The sequence below is a fragment of the Aristolochia californica genome, unplaced genomic scaffold (assembly GCF_029961685.1).
Source record: "Aristolochia californica isolate CCGP_79_NKW_82.1479 unplaced genomic scaffold, dmAriCali1.0.hap1 SCAF_6, whole genome shotgun sequence".
NCBI classification, from domain to species: domain Eukaryota; kingdom Viridiplantae; phylum Streptophyta; class Magnoliopsida; order Piperales; family Aristolochiaceae; genus Aristolochia; species Aristolochia californica.
In genome coordinates, this window is record NW_027182257.1 from 6,039,759 (window position 1) to 6,054,935 (window position 15,177).

Consider the following 15,177-nt stretch of genomic DNA (forward strand, 5'->3'; position numbering starts at 1 on the left):
TGTTGAGTAAATCTTTTGGCTACAAGTCTTGTATTATATCTTTTAATATTGCCTAAAGAGTTTCTTTTGGTTTTAAAAACCTACTTACACTATATCCTAATGTCTTTTGGGATCTGTCTCTATCAATCTTTATGCCTATGACATAAGAAGCTTCACCCATATCTTATCTTTCATATCAAAATTCATCGAGAGAAATCGTTGAACCAAATGAAGTGATCCTAAATCACTTGAAGAAAGTAGAATACCATCAATATATAGGACTACGAAAATTATTTTGCTCCCACAAACCTTATGGTATATACATTGATCCATGATATTCTTCGTAATACCAAATGAAGAAATAACATCAAGGAATTTTATATACCACAAACAGGAGACTTGTTTCATTTTTCATATAGATTTCTTAAGTTTACAAACCAAGGGATCATTCCCTTATAAATTGAAACTTTCAAGTTGTTTCACATAAATCTCTTCTTCTAGGTCTCCATTGAGAAAAGTTGTTTTCACATCCATTTGATGTAACTCCATATCAAAATGAGTTACTAATGTCATGATTATCCGAAATGAATCTTTTTTTGAAATAGGAGAGAATGTATCATGATAATCAATTTATTCTTGTTGAGTAAATCTTTTGGCTACAAGTCTTGTCTTATATCTTTTAATATTGCCTAAAAAGTTTCTTTTGGTTTTAAAAACCTACTTACACTAAATCCTAATGTCTTTTGGGATCCGTCTCTATCAATCTTTATGCCTATGACATAAGAAGCTTCACCCATATCTTATCTTTCATATCAAATTTCATCGAGAGAAATAATTGAACCTAATGAAGTGATCCTAAATCACTTGAAGACAGTAGAATATCATCCATATATAGGACTACAAAAATTATTTTGCTCCCACAAACCCTATGGTATATACATTGATCCATGATATTCTTCGTAATACCAAATGAAGAAATAACATCAAGGAATTTTATATACCACTAATGGGAGACTTGTTTCATTCTACATATAGATTTCTTAAGTTTATAAACCAAGTGATCATTCCCTTATGAAATGAAACCTTCAGGTTGTTTCACATAAACCTCTTCTTCTAGGTCTCCATTGAGAAAAGTTGTTTTCACATCCATTTGATGTAACTCCATATCAAATTGAGCTACTAATGTCATGATTATCCGAAATGAATCTTTTTTTGAAATAGGAGAGAATGTATCATGATAATCAATTTATTCTTGTTGAGTAAATCTTTTGGCTACAAGTCTTGTCTTATATCTTTTAATATTGCCTAAAGAGTTTCTTTTGGTTTTAAAAACCTACTTACACTAAGGCCTAATATCTTTTGGGATCTGTCTCTATCAATCTTTATGCCTATGACATAAGAAGCTTCACCCATATCTTATCTTTCATATCAAATTTCATCGAGAGAAATCGTCGCACCTAATGAAGTGCTCCTAAATCACTTGAAGAAAGTAGAATATCATCTATATATAGGACTACGAAATTTATTTTGCTCCCACAAACCTTATGGTATATACATTGATCCATGATATTCTTCGTAATACCAAATGAAGAAATAACATCAAGGAATTTTATATACCACTAATGGGAGACTTGTTTAATTCTACATATAGATTTCTTAAGTTTACAAACCAAATGATCATTCCCTTATGAAATGAAACCTTCAGGTTGTTTCACATAAACCTCTTCTTTTAGGACACCATTGAGAAAAGTTGTTTTCACATCCATTTGATGTAACTCCATATCAAAATGAGCTACTAATGTCATGATTATCCGAAATGAATCTTTTTTTGAAATAGGAGAGAATGTATAATGATAATCAATTTATTCTTGTTGAGTAAATCTTTTGGCTACAAGTCTTGTCTTATATCTTTTAATATTGCCTAAAAAGTTTCTTTTGGTTTTAAAAACCTACTTACACTAAATCCTAATGTCTTTTGGGATCCGTCTCTATCAATCTTTATGCCTATGACATAAGAAGCTTCACCCATATCTTATCTTTCATATCAAATTTCATCGAGAGAAATCGTTGAACCTAATGAAGTGATCCTAAATCACTTGAAGAAAGTAGAATATCATCCATATATAGGACTACAAAAATTATTTTGCTCCCACGAACCTTATGGTATATACATTCATCCACGATATTCTTCGTAATACCAAATCAAGAAATAACATGAAGGAATTTTATATACCACTAATGGGAGACTTGTTTCATTCTACATATAGATTTCTTAAGTTTACAAACCAAGTGATCATTCCCTTATGAAATGAAACCTTCAAGTTGTTTCACATAAACCTCTTCTTCTAGGTCTCCATTGAGAAAAGTTGTTTTCACATCCATTTGATGTAACTCCATATCAAAATGAGCTACTAATGTCATGATTATCCGAAATGAATTTTTTTTTGAAATAGGAGAGAATGTATCATGATAATCAATTTATTCTTGTTGAGTAAATCTTTTGGCTACAAGTCTTGTCTTATATCTTTTAATATTGCCTAAAGAGTTTCTTTTGGTTTTAAAAACCTACTTACACTAAGTCCTAATGTCTTTTGGGATCTGTCTCTATCAATCATTATGCCTATGACATAAGAAGTTTCACCCATATCTTATCTTTCATATCAAATTTCATCGAGAGAAATCGTAGCACCTAATGAAGTGATCCTAAATCACTTGAAGAAAGTAGAATATCATCTATATATAGGACTACGAAATTTATTTTGCTCCCACAAACCTTATGGTATATACATTGATCCATGATATTCTTCGTAATACCAAATGAAGAAATAACATCAAGGAATTTTATATACCACTAATGGGAGACTTGTTTCATTCTACATATAGATTTCTTTAGTTTACAAACCAAGTGATCATTCCCTTATGAAATGAAACCTTCAGGTTGTTTCACATAAACCTCTTCTTTTAGGTCTCCATTGAGAAAAGTTGTTTTCACATCCATATGATGTAACTCCATATCAAAATGAGCTACTAATGTCATGATTATCCGAAATGAATCTTTTTTTGAAATAGGCGAGAATGTATTATGATAATCAATTTATTCTTGTTGAGTAAATCTTTTGGCTACAAGTCTTGTATTATATCTTTTAATATTGCCTAAAGAGTTTCTTTTTGGTTTTAAGAACCTACTTGCACTAAATCTTAATGTCTTTTGGGATCTGTCTCTATCAATCTTTATGCCAATGACATAAGAAGCTTCACCCATTTCTTATCTTTCATATCAAATTTCATCGAGAGAAATCGTTGCACCTAATGAAGTGCTCCTAAATCACTTGAAGAAAGTAGAATATCATCTATATATAGGACTACGAAATTTATTTTGCTCCCACAAACCTTATGGTATATACATTGATCCATGATATTCTTCGTAATACCAAATGAAGAAATAACATCAAGGAATTTTATATACCACTAATGGGAGACTTGTTTCATTCTACATATAGATTTCTTAAGTTTACAAACCAAGTGATCATTCCCTTATGAAATGAAACCTTCAGGTTGTTTCACATAAACCTCTTCTTCTAGGTCTCCATTGAGAAAAGTTGTTTTCACATCCATTTGATGTAACTCCATATCAAAATGAGCTACTAATGTCATGATTATCCGAAATGAATCTTTTTTTGAAATAGGAGAGAACGTATTATGATAATCAATTTATTCTTGTTGAGTAAATCTTTTGGCTACAAGTCTTGTCTTATATCTTTTAATATTGCCTAAAGAGTTTCTTTTGGTTTTAAAAACCTACTTACACTATATCCTAATGTCTTTTGGGATCTGTCTCTATCAATCTTTATGCCTATGACATAAGAAGCTTCACCCATATCTTATCTTTCATATCAAATTTCATCGAGAGAAATCATTGAACCTAATGAAGTGATCCTAAATCACTTGAAGAAAGTAGAATATCGTCTATATATAGGACTACGAAAATTATTTTGCTCCCACAAACCTTATGGTATATACATTGATCCATGATATTCTTCGTAATACCAAATGAAGAAATAACATCAAGGAATTTTATATACCACTAATGGGAGACTTGTTTCATTCTTCATATAGATTTCTTAAGTTTACAAACCAAGTGTTCATTCCCTTATGAATTGAAACCTTCAGGTTGTGTCACATAAACCTCTTCTTCTTGGTCTCCATTGAGAAAAGTTGTTTTCACATCCATTTGATGTAACTCCATATGAAAATGAGCTACTAATGTCATGATTATCCGAAATTAATCTCTTTCTGAAATAGGAGAGAATGTATCATGATAATCAATTTATTCTTGTTGAGTAAATCTTTTGGCTACAAGTCTTGTCTTATATATTTTAATATTGCCTAAAGAGTTTCTTTTGGTTTTAAAAACCTACTTACACTATATCCTAATGTCTTTTGGGATCTGTCTCTATCAACCTTTATGCCTATGACATAAGAAGTTTCACCCATATCTTATCTTTCATATCAAATTTCATCGAGAGAAATCATTGAACCTAATGAAGTGATCCTAAATCACTTGAAGAAAGTAGAATATCGTCCATATATAGGACTACAAAAATTATTTTGCTCCCACAAACCTTATGGTATATACATTGATCCATGATATTCTTCGTAATACCAAATGAAGAAATAACATCAAGGAATTTTATATACCACTAATGGGAGACTTGTTTCATTCTACATATAGATTTCTTAAGTTTACAAACCAAGTGATCATTCCCTTATGAAATGAAACCTTCAGGTTGTTTGACATAAACCTCTTCTTCTAGGTCCCCATTGAGAAAAATTGTTTTCACATCCATTTGATGTAACTCCTTACCAAAATGAGCTACTAATGTCATGATTATCCGAAATGAATCTTTTTTTGAAATAGGAGAGAATGTATCATGATAATCAATTTATTCTTGTTGAGTAAATCTTCTGGCTACAAGTCTTGTCTTATATCTTTTAATATTGCCTAAAGAGTTTCTTTTGGTTTTAAAAACCGACTTACACTAAATCCTAATGTCTTTTGGGATCTGTCTCTATCAATATTTATGCCTATGACAAAAGAAGCTTCACCCATATCTTATCTTTCATATCAAATTTCATCGAGAGAAATCGTTGAACCTAATGAAGTGATCCTGAATCACTTGGAGAAAGTAGAATATCATCCATATAAAGGACTACGAAATTTTTTTTGCTCCCACAAACCTTATGGTATATACATTGATCCATGATATTCTTCGTAATACCAAATGAAGAAATAACATCAAGGAATTTTATATACCACTAATGGGAGACTTGTTTCATTCTACAGATAGATTTCTTAAGTTTACAAACCAAGTGATCATTCCCTTATGAAATGAAACCTTCAGGTTGTTTCACATAAACCTCTTCTTCTAGGTCTCCATTGAGAAAAATTATTTTCACATCCATTTGATGTAACTCCATATCAAAATGAGCTACTAATGTCATGATTATCCGAAATGAATCTTTTTTTGAAATAGGAGAGAATGTATCATGATAATCAATTTATTCTTGTTGAGTAAATCTTTTGGCTACAAGTCTTGTCTTATATCTTTTAATATTGCCTAAAGAGTTTCTTTTTGTTTTAAAAACCTACTTACACTAAATCCTAATGTCTTTTGGGATCTATCTCTATCAATCTTTATGCCTATGACATAAGAAGCTTCACCCATATCTTATCTTTCATATCAAATTTCATCGAGAGAAATCGTTGAACCTAATGAAGTGATCCTAAATCACTTGAAGAAAGTAGAATACCATCTATATATAGGACTACGAAAATTATTTTGCTCCCACAAACCTTATGGTATATACATTGATCCATGATATTCTTCGTAATACCAAATGAAGAAATAACATCAAGGAATTTTATATACCACTAATGGGAGACTTGTTTCATTCTTCATATAGATTTCTTAAGTTTACAAACCAAGTGATCATTCCCTTATGAATTGAAACCTTCAGGTTCTTTCACATAAACCTCTTCTTCTAGGTATCCATTGAGAAAAGTTGTTTTCACATCCATTTGATGTAACTCCATATCAAAATGAGCTACTAATGTCATGATTATCCGAAATGAATCTCTTTTTGAAATAGGAGAGAATGTATCATGATAATCAATTTATTCTTGTTGAGTAAATCTTTTGGCTACAAGTCTTGTCTTATATCTTTTAATATTGCCTAAAGAGTTTCTTTTGGTTTTAAAAACCTACTTACACTAAATCCTAATGTCTTTTGGGATCTGTCTCTATCAATCTTTATGCCTATGACATAAGAAGCTTCACCCATATCTTATCTTTCATATCAAATTTCATCGAGAGAAATCATTGAACCTAATGAAGTGATCCTAAATCACTTGAAGAAAGTAGAATATCGTCTATATATAGGACTACGAAAATTATTTTGCTCCCACAAACCTTATGGTATATACATTGATCCATGATATTCTTCGTAATACCAAATGAAGAAATAACATCAAGGAATTTTATATACCACTAATGGGAGACTTGTTTCATTCTTCTTATAGATTTCTTAAGTTTACAAACCAAGTGATCATTCCCTTATGAATTGAAACCTTCAGGTTGTGTCACATAAACCTCTTCTTCTAGGTCTCCATTGAGAGAAGTTGCTTTCACATCCATTTGATGTAACTCCATATCAAAATGAGCTACTAATGTCATGATTATCCGAAATGAATCTCTTTTTGAAATAGGAGAGAATGTATCATGATAATCAATTTATTCTTGTTGAGTAAATCTTTTGGCTACCAGTCTTGTCTTATATCTTTTAATATTGCCTAAAGAGTTTCTTTTGGTTTTAAAAACCTACTTACATTCAATGCCATTGAATCCAACTCTTCCTTCATGACATCATTCCATAATGTTAATTTATTTTCACTCATAGCTTGTGAAACGTAATAGGATCATCTTTAACACTAATATCCATGTCAGATTATTGAAGGTACACTTCATACTGAAGTAATTGTAGGTTTCCTAACTCTTGAAGTTCTTCTTAATGGTACTTTAATATTTCAAGGTTAAGAATGCTAAGTAACTGGATCTATAGGAATATCCTCATGATGATATTGTTCTTCAATTATTGGTTGTTCTTGAAGAATCAAGAATTGACATATGACATGTGACCAAGAATGGACCATTTAAACCTCAAAAGTTGGAAAATGGTATTCTAGTCAGTAAGGACTTTATAAAGTTGATTAGGAAAGACAAAGAGCAGATCAAAACAAATTACAAGGCCATCAACTTATTGTTATGTGTCTTATGACCAAATGAGTTCAATAGGGTCTCCACATGTAAGACCGCTAATGTTTTTTGATAAAAACTAGAGGTCACACATGAGGGAACCACTACAGTCAATGACTGTAGAATTAGTTTGTTGATAACCCAATATAATGATTTTAAGATGAAAGTGGGAAAATTAATAGCTAAGATGAACTATTGGTTCACTCATATCCTCAATGAATTGAATATCTTAGGAGAAGAGATTTCATTTTATAGGCAAAATGATAAGCGCAAAATGATAAGCTTCTCAAGGCGCTTCCAAAGTCATGGGACATGAGGAAGAGAACCAATCGTGAAAATTAAAATTTTAGAACAATGAGCTCAGAAGAGCTATATGGAATCCTTCTTACACATGAGATGAAACCTCAAGAAATTGAGCCAGAGCAACCCAAAAGAAAACTATTGCTCTTAAGGCCAAAGTGAGTGATGAAAAAGGAAGAACCCTATCCTCAAGCAAAGATCCTATGAACAAGAAGAAGGTCTTGATCTCAGTTTGGGATGCTATGGATGAAGAGTCTAGCCACTTAGACGAAGAAGAAAGTGATCTTGGACTCATGGCTATTGAAGATGATGATGAGTCTACCACTTCCGAAGAGGTAAGTGACTTAGAATATGAAAATGAGTGTGAATTGTTATTAAAAAAAATCCATTCAGAGTCTAAATAGGTAGTAATGTCATGGTCAAAGACACGAGATTGCGAAGCTCAAACAAGAATTTAGTGCCTTTAGGCCAAGTGGATGGATAGGTAAGCTATCATGTGATAGACTTGCATTTGAAAAAACGTGTATAGACTTGGACTAGGAAGTCAAAATTCTCTCTCAAAAATTCGCACGCAAGATAGGTTTGTCTCTGAACCAAGACACCAAAAAATATTGAGATTTTGGATAGCGGTTGTTCAAGGCACATGACTGGTGTAAAAACACTCTGTGAAAAATATAATTACTAACACTCTATTTTACAATTAATTCAATATATTAGAAAGGGAAATACAAAATTTCTTAGTTAGAATTAACACTAATTTACAAGGTATGGATGAATAGATGTAAAATAACTCTATGAAGAATATGAGTTCATATATGAACTAAACATGCAAAATTCGAATTTTGAATCAATTCCAGCAATTAAACATTGAATCAATGCTCAAAACATGATGATTAACCCACGACAACACACTTAAAGGTGCGATCGAAGGTTGACTTACACAAAAACTTTTCCTTCAACAATTAACTTCAAACCCTACTTTAAGGTTTCATTGATTTAAAAAGTAAATTTTTAATTGAAAAATGGAGATATAATCCAGCATTAAAATAGAATTTTTATAAATTGAATGCCTGAAGCTTTGGCATCAAATTCAGGGCCAAACAATTGAGATATAAGAACATAGAAAACAAATTTGGATTCCGCCATACATGACTATGAAAAGGCTTGTTTTTCACCAAATCATGGAGATCGAAGCTAAAAAGAAATTGGAATGTTTAGGAATTAGTTTTGGAGGAATTAAAACAAGTTTCAAGGATAAAGAATCACTGATTTGATTTAGAACCTTGCTGGAATTTGAAAAATACAGCACCTTGCTTCCTTCAATAGCTGGAAAATTTTTCTTCTTTGAACACTTTGAACACTTTGGGAGACACTTTACTTGAAACACTAAAATCCTTGCTCTGAGACCATGTTAGATTCTAGGGTTTCATGCTTAGAACAACTAAAGTTTAGGCAAAAAAGAAGGAGAAAAGAGGAAAAGAGATAAGAGTGTTTAGATGAGAAGGCTAGGCACATGAGGCAAGAAAGGAGATGGAAAAAGTGAGGAATTAGAGCTCTCCCCCTTAGATTGATACTTATATTTTTAGGGTAGAAACCCCAGTACATGGATAAAAAATAAAAGGAACATAAACCTATCATAATTATAAATCACGCCACGCACTCACTTAATTACAATAGAAGTCACACATACTACTTCAACAAGATTGAATCTTTAAAAGTTGATTGTTCCTCCAAGCTAGAAAAGCAAGCTTAAAAAAGAAAAAAAATAGGCTCATCTCAGAATATGAGAAACTTGAACACCATTCTTCAAACATTCATGAGTTGAGAAATGAAAATGATAATTTTTGCTTTAGGATTTTAGAACTTCAAGAAGAAAACAATTTTCTAAAATCCCACAAATGTGTAGCTGATAGAAAAACCCTCGACTTACCCTATGCTTTAGAGAAATTAATGATATGAAAAATCACTCATTTGAATAAATGAAAACATCATATACAATATGTGAAAAAGTAGAACTTAGAACTAAGGTTCATGAGACTAGAATAGAAAGAAATCTAGTTCTCATTGGACAAAAGTGACAAAGGTCACAACATCACCTATGCATAATGATGGGTGTTACCAATGTGGAAACAAAGGCTTTTATGCATTTGAGTGTTCAACTAGAAGATCAAAGCTAAATGAGCTTAAGAAAATTTGGATTCCCAAGGAACTTCTATATTTGTTTTCAAAAGTTAAGATGATGGGACTCGGGTAAATTTGGGTTCCCAAGGTCACTTGATTGCAAGCAAGGAGTGAATTCTCCAACTCAAGCTATATACTACATGAAAATCACCTAAAATAACTTTTGGGACATGAATTTTGAAAATTGAACTCTAAATTTTATGTCCATATCATTTAAGAGATTTCTTGTATGGGACTTGGTTTTGAGGATTGACTCAATGATAATTTCATCATTTAACCTCACATACCAATCCTTGTCTAGTTTATGTAGACTTGAAATTTCTATGAAAATCAAAATCCTATATGAACTAGCACATTAGCAACCATTGGCTTGTTAGATTATCATTAGTCAATGACATGTCAAGTAAAGATCATGTAAGTTTCCTAACCAATATGAATTTAGTTGACACGTGTTGGAAATAAAATTGGTGGTTCTTAGGTAAAGTTGTGCATATTAGTGTTCTTTTGATTAATCTTGATCCATAGTTTTTGTTGAATTAAGTGGTTATGGCTCAATTGATTGACTCATGTCAACATGAACATTCTAAACTCATATTCTGAAATCCATGTCCATCTTAATCACTACATGGGATTCACAAGAATCGACCCATGCCTAACTAGAACAACAAGCCTTAAAGGGATAAGGCCTACTCACTAAGACATAAAAAAAGAAATTCTTTAAAATGAGTAGCTTTCCTTTGTCATGTGCTCATGCATTCCCTATCTTCTTATAGCATCAAAAGAGAATTCATAATTTAGAAAGGATTACACATCTTGCTTTTTGGAGTGTCTCGAGAGAATAACAAGTCACTCATATTAGATACCATCTAACTTATGTTATTAGTGGCTTGATTTGATTGAAGCATCCACTTTCATCTATCAGATAGATAATACTTTAGTAAGTCTTGTAATCATCCAATAAAGGTAGCCTTCGGTGACTCTCAATAAGCCAAATTAGTTACCCAAGAACCCATGATTTGTTACTTTGGTACAAGTCAGCCTATTATTCCTATCCAAGATATATTATAATCCACACTCCAAGATAGTTACTTTATTTTGACATCTTAGCTAAAAATAAATTTGTGTGATTTAGAGTATGCTAAGACATGTGAAATAAAGCAAGGTTATCATTGTCCAAAGATTTAGGTTAAATGTATAATCAATTCAGACCTTGGAAGTTAGGTGTCTCCAACCTCAAAATAAAAACAAAAATTCAAACCCTTCTAGTTTGAGAAGTATGAGTGAAATTTGTGGCGCAATTGATTTACGGAGACAAATCAATGCCACTTGGTTCTAAGGATTAAAAACTTGAATTAAACTACCTCATTAACCAAACTTGATATGGTTCTCTTGTCATTAAGCTAACTTAAAAAATTAAATATTCCACATTAACTAATTTTTTATAGTACTTGGTTTCAGCTCTTTTAAGGATTGAAAGATTAGACAAATCTGAAAGCTTAAGCTCAAATTAGTGAATTTATTACCCTTCCTACTACTTGTGTGAAATTTTGACTTAGAAGTTCAAACTTAAGAGTATAGTTATACCCACAAAACAGTGAATTCAATCAACACTATCAACAATTGAGTTTCTACTCTTGCGAGTCACGATGTTTGGATTTACTTGGGTAAACTATTAATTAGGCATTTCCCTAGAATTAAAATAGTTACATGTGCAAGGAAAGGTTAGTTTGTTAGAAAAATGAAACCCATGAAATTGTAAATCATGTTGTTGTGCTTAGAGCTGTGATACTCTCGAGTCTCACCCAATCTCATTATTTAAGTATGAGGTCAAGTTAGTTAATCCTTTACTACTTAGAGATACAATGAGGAAACCAAATCATATATACAAATTGCATAAAGTTTTTTTATGGTTGAAGTGAGATCTTACGGCTCATGACTAACAAAATTCTTAGAACAAAAATTGGTAGAAAAGAGGTGTGGATAAAACCTTGTTTACCTTGTGTCATGACCAAGATTTGACCATCGTTCAAATCTATGTGAATGATATTGTTTCACCTCCTTCTATGAAGAACTTGTTAAAGTCATGAAGAATGAAGTTTATGGGTGAATTTATATTCTTCCTTAGACTTATGGTAATTCAAATTGAAAATCAAATCTTTATGATTTACTCAATACATACAAGGTTTAAATAAACACAATTTGAAAATCAAATCTTTATGATTTACTCAATACATACAAGGTTTAAAGAAACACAATTTGAAACTTAGATAGTGATGAAGAGTAGGTATAGAAAAGTCTTATATGACTCTCACAACAAGAAGTTTCACAAAGCCAAAATTAATATGATGGAGTAAAAGAAGAGCATCATGGGAAGGAGGTCCCACATAAGAGGTTTAGTTTACAAGTAATTTAGTTATGTTAATCTTTTATTTTTATTTAATTGTTTAATTGTGTTAGGACTTATCTTTAGGTGTTAGAGTTTAGGTGTAACTAGGACATGGGCAGTTTAATTCTAAACTGATTCTACTTGTTTCTTTTATTATAAATAGAGGATCATTAGTCACTTATGAGCTAGTAGTTGAGCAAGTATTGACTCCCTTCTTGATTTTGATGATAACAAAAGTTAATTAAGTTGACAATTGTAAATCTAGTATTTCATATACTTTTCCTTCAAGAGACATCAATTTCAATGGTTTAAAGCATTGAATCGATAAAAACTTCTCAAGGACCTCAAACCTCATGTAAAGTAAAGAACTCTTGAAGAATCATCCTCAGAAGATGAAGAAAAATTGAAGACTAAGAGCTCTAGGAATCACTAAGAAATGTCAAAAACTCAGTCCATGTAAACAAGACAGTCCACTCCTTCCAAAACTTGAGGTACAATGCAAACTTGGAGCTTTAAGCATATTTTGTATTTAAAAATATTTTAAAAAATACATATACACATTTCATACATGTTAGAATCACGTAGGAATATTCATTTACATGCTTTAAAAATCTATTAGATGAATTGACACTCAAGTGATCGATCGACATTTGCCAATGATTGATCAACCAAAAGTGCATTGGCCAAAATATAAAACATGATCAATCTGCCAATGGCCAATTGATCGAACATCTAGAACATGGCCAATCTATGCTATAAAAAATGATTGATCAACCCATTTGGACTGATTGATCATAACAAAGTCATTGATCGATCATACTTACAATGCACTACCAGAGGGAATTCTGATTGATCGATCATTACCATGTACATTAATTGATCAACTTAAAATGTCAAACCCAACAGGAGGATATTGATCAATCGTATCATCGATCAATGTCATATTTTGACATAAAAGTAGCCGTTACACACGATTGATTGATCAACCACTTTACATTAATCGATCAATGTAAATTCAACTTTTTTTAAACAAGTAAAACAAGGGATAATTTGGCTTGGGGAACTTATAAATACCCCACCAAACCTCCCATTGAGAAGTTAATGAGACTTTATTGGTAAATCCACAAGCATTTACTCTCAATTCTTTGTAAATCTTCCTAAAGTGCATTTTTTAGAAAGAGTGAGTTAAACTCTAGAAAAATCCTTTCTCTTTTCTCATTCCATTTCCATTGCATACATATTAGACAAGCTCCAACATCTTCCATTGTGCTACAAAGGCTGGAGGCTTAGATATTTCAAAGGAGAAGATTTCTCTCCAATTGATACATGTGTAAGTTTTACCATCCATTTGTTTTTTTCGAGATAGGTTCCTCTAGAACCTCATTGAATCTAGATAGAAAACTCCTTGTTAGAGTTAGAATCTAACCAATCTCTTGGGGAGATTGTTTTGGAAATCATGTATTTACCATTCACATGGCTTAAAGACGGTCAAAACCTCTTTTATGTAAATTCCAACTAATAGAGCTTGATTACTAGAATTTCCCAAGCATGGGTTCTTGGGTGGTGAATACAATAGGGGAACATCGATAACAAAATATTTGTTGTCAAGTATTCCATGCCTTAAGGTTTTTTAAAATTATAATTCCCAATTCTCCTCTCTTGAGAACTCTTGAGAAGCCACATGGGCCAAGAATTTGCGTCAACGTAGGCTAAGCATGTAACTTGTAGGGGTGGCATCGAACCAAGCTGGTTCGTGAGCAGCTCGAGCTCGGCTCGGTTTGATTTGGTTTATCTAGATGTTGAACTCAGCTTGGCTTGGTTCGATTCAGTTTATCTGGATCTCGAACCAAGTTCAAGATCCAGATGAGGCTCATATAATTTAACGAACCGAGCTCGACCGAACCATGGTTCAGTTCAAAATCTCGCGAACCAGCTCGTTAACCTAATGAGCGGCCTTGGAGGCAGGAGGCGGAAGCGGGAGTCGACAAATCATCTTCAACCTTGTTCAACCATCGACTTCCAGTTCGATATTTTCGTTCTGGCTTCTTGAAAATCGGGGGTAAGAGGGAAGAGGTCACCAAGCTATGGATTCAAAACTCGAGGCTTCAAAATCGGGCATGTTTAGAAGGAATTCCATCGGCTAGATCTAATAAATTCAGAGGAGACGACGAGATCGCCAAGCTATGGATTCCTCTATTTGAGGCGGTGAAGGGCTTCCAAGCCTTCCGAGGAGCCATCTTTCAGTTTCACGGGATTAGAAAGAAGGAATCAAATCTCTTCTACCCCTTCGTGTTTTCCATCAGTAAAGGACATACGTTTTCATTTTTTTGTGTGGTTGTGCTGCCGTCTTTGGTTGATCTCAGGCTGTTTTGTTTGAGGCTTTGCGTCTGGTTGGCACCCTTACCTAGTCCGGTGTAGTCTCCTCCTTTTCGTCGGGAGAGGAGCACAGAGAAACCCATACATGGGTTTAAGAAGCAATAATAGTATAGTCTAGTAGATACTGATTAAGAAAATATTTTGATGCCAAATCTAATTTTTTCTCTTCTAAATTATGGCATGCATAAGTTAACTATTTAATTTTCTAGATGTTGATTGTTCTTCAACTTTTTGTCTTAGGTTGTTGGTGATGTGCTAAGGATTCGTTAAATACTGACCAATTTAATAAGGTAAATACTACTATTTCATTTTCTTGCGGGATCTCCTAAGCAAAAACATACATATTTGTGTTTCTTGTTTTGTTACATCATATGCTTCTCTTACGTGCGAACATTCCATACCTTATTAAGCCCAAATGAATAATCTTTTTTTTTTTTTAGTTGAATAATGGACCTGGGAATTTTGAATGTCAATAATTGTCAGAGAGAGAGAGAGGAAATGCAAAACTGCTCCATTTTTACAAATGAATTATTTTTTGAATAAAATTTATGCATAATTATGCAGTTTTTATGAATAATTTTATGTAGAGTGTATAGATAATTTTATATACAATTTATTTGACATGTTTTGTATGACAAGTTT